General features: G+C 45.0%; 1 long non-coding RNA gene across 1 annotated transcript; it reads right to left on the reverse strand.

Moving 5' to 3' along the window:
- Positions 1–431: 431 nt before the first annotated feature.
- LOC311013492 lies at positions 432–1,174 on the reverse strand. Its single transcript, XR_014597148.1, has 4 exons — positions 1,081–1,174; positions 836–897; positions 643–740; positions 432–550 (listed from the first exon to the last, which is right to left on the reverse strand). It is a non-coding gene; the product is annotated as an uncharacterized lncRNA (long non-coding RNA).
- Positions 1,175–3,006: the final 1,832 nt, after the last annotated feature.

Raw genomic sequence — 3,006 nt, forward strand, 5'->3', positions numbered from 1 at the left:
ATTTGCCCACACAACAAACAAATGAACTGGCGACATTCTGTCCGAATTTGGTCAATTTTACAGCCGCCTGCGGTGCGTGGCCCTGTACTTGGGAGTCTTCTCTAATCGCGACTGTAGAGTCGCACAGAGCTCGGTGAGCTCCTGGCTACGAGAGGATGGAGGTCGCACAATCCATCCAGACACCCCGCCAACGACGCCGTCCTCCTCATCTGACATCATGTCTGTGGTGGCGCACTTCCGGTCCACCTCATCGCCAGCAAGCACACTCCGTCTCGCTTCCAGCAGCTGTAAAACAATCAATAAAGACAATCAGTACTGCGCGATGCACTGCGCATGGACACAACACATCTATTAATGCACCTGAAAAATAGGTTTAGGTAGGTTTGGTCACATTGACCAAAAACGGATCTAATAAATCTAATAAGTCTTACCCTCTTTCTCCTGGAACGACTCCGAGCTGACCTCTTCACAGCTTCCGCCTGCGATGCGAGATCAGGCTGTGTGTGTCTGAAGCTCCTGCGTACCGTTTCATAGTATGTCTTACAGGCAGCTGGAAAACAATTAAATGAGTGGTATGAATAAGAAAACTTAAGTCACAGTAAAATTAAAACAAGGAAGAAGAAAACAGTAAAAGTTACTTACACACAATGGCGTCACTATCAGCGTCATAGAAATCCGGACTTGCGGACAAAGCTCCGAGCAAGTAAGAGGTCACAGCTTCGTTATGAGGCGAGGTTCGTCTGTGAAAACAAAATGAACAGTTAAGATCGGTATCTACTGTTAACGCATCTATTTCCTTATACAGCAGAATGAAAGCATATTCTTTAAATCTTACCCTTGCTCCGGTTCGTAGCGCCTACAATTCGTCTCCGAGTTGTGAAGACGGCGTACTGCTTCCTGTAAAAGACCAACAACATACACTTAACAAAGCAACTTAACGTTACACTGGTTCCTCTCTCTTGTTCTTTTACAAGGCTACTATGCTACTTTTAGCTCGGACTATTAGCTTTTAAGCTACTTTTAGCTTGGGCTTGCTTTGCTAATTTTAGCTTAGCTAGCAGTCACCGAACATATTCTTACCGCAATCTTGGGATTGTTCACCCGTCTTCTCTTCTTCGAGTTAACGTTAGTCTCTTTAAGGAAGGACTTCTGTCTTTCAAGGCGTTCCACGGAGAACCTCGTTCACTGCTTACTAACAGAACAGATGGGTTCCATGTCCATAGTTCCACGGTGGTGATGGGGGTGACAGCGACGAAGCCCAGCCACTCCAGCAGTCCTGGGACATCCTCAGAGTCTCCAGCAGTCCTGGATATAAGAATTATAACATTTAAACCACATTTTCTTAAGTGAAGCCTCTCAGAGCAGCATCGCTCCTGCCGGTGAACGTCTCCTCATCGTTCCCTCCACTGAATGAGGCGCCCGGTGTCTGCATCCGTCCCTTTAACGGACAACGGTGCACGGCGTTATTAATCACCGTTAGTAAATATATAACCACGGTTTAAAATAAGCCCTATATTATTAGTTAACGTCGGTAAAAACGGCACATTTTCCGCTTCGCTTGCGCTCGCTAACCTCTATGGTAAATTACCGTCTGTAGGCTAGCCGACTGGCAGGACCTTCGATTCGTAACGTTAACGTACAATGCCAACAACAATAAAGTAACGTTCATTATCAATACGATTTAAAAGTCAGCTGGAAACATAAAAGTCATGTTACAGTATACTTACATGTGTACGCGGTTTGTGTCGGGCTGTCGCCAGAATCACCGCAGTCGTCCGCCATTATCCAAAACTTTTCAGAAGTCAGACGAGCCGCAATGCATTTTGGGGAAGTTGAGTAGATTTAGCAAGGTCCGCTGTATACTTTCTGTATAATTCTTGCCAATGCAGTATACATCCGGGCATTTCTCGCGTACACAAATTCACATACTATTGTATGTGAACGCACTACGTACTCAAATTTACGTCACAATTAAGTACGAGTAGGACGTTAGTATGGCATTTCGAACACAGCCGAGATCTATGATCTATGAACCCATCCTTGACCCTCTAGCAGAACTACGACCAGCCATTATAAAGCAGTTTATAGTTGTTAATGTTGTGTCAAAAGGTACTGCATTTAAACATGTTACTGCGCAAGTTTCCTGGCTTCATCCCCATCCGGACAGACATTTTTATGGAAAGCCAATAGAAGTTTGGAGCTTGCAGGGAACAGACACGTCATACCCAGCATCATTTCTGCCTGTTGAGCGCATTGCTGGGAGATGTGTGGTTAACACATCCACTGTGCATTTAAGCAAGACCAAAGAAAGGGTCACTGTAGTCATGCCACTATGCACCGTGGTTGAGCTCTAGGAGACTGTGATGTTGTTTGCATGAATGTACATTTTACCTTTGTGGCAAAGCCTGATTAAAAGTAATTGTTGAAGCAAATTGTTTTGTGTATCTTTGAATGAAGATGAAATGAAGTTATATCTTTGAATGAAGATGAAATGAAGTTAACACCTTTCAGAAAAATGTCACCTGGGGTAAAACTCCCCCTGCTACCCTGATTTGCATTTGTATAGCTCACAGCATTTTCATTTACATGTTAAAGCCTCCCCTAGGATTACGGGGAGGGGGGTCATGGGGGGACAACTGCCAAGCAAGGCCCACGTCAATTCACGTCAGTTTTCGGTGTTTCCTGCAAATTGCCGTGTGCAGTCGTAAACCTGAACTTCCACGGCAATTTACAGGGCCGCTAACTGACAAAAATCCCACTTTTCATGCAGTGACAGATACACTGGCAGGCTTCTAATTATCAAAGGTGGCCTGAGAAACATCAATATCTTCCCTCAGAGTTTTGTTCCTTCAGCTGGCATCTGGCGGGAATGGCTGAACGAAGGGAAGAGCACAGTGAATCCCAGGCAGGATCAACTGTGACAGCCTTCTTCTATTCACTATCCTCCTCATCTCCATTCAGCCTTCTCTGGTCAGTGCTCCAAATGAAGATGTGTGAATACTTGAC

Source organism: Eutrigla gurnardus (genome assembly GCF_963514095.1).
Source record: "Eutrigla gurnardus genome assembly, chromosome: 5".
In the NCBI taxonomy this organism is placed as follows: domain Eukaryota; kingdom Metazoa; phylum Chordata; class Actinopteri; order Perciformes; family Triglidae; genus Eutrigla; species Eutrigla gurnardus.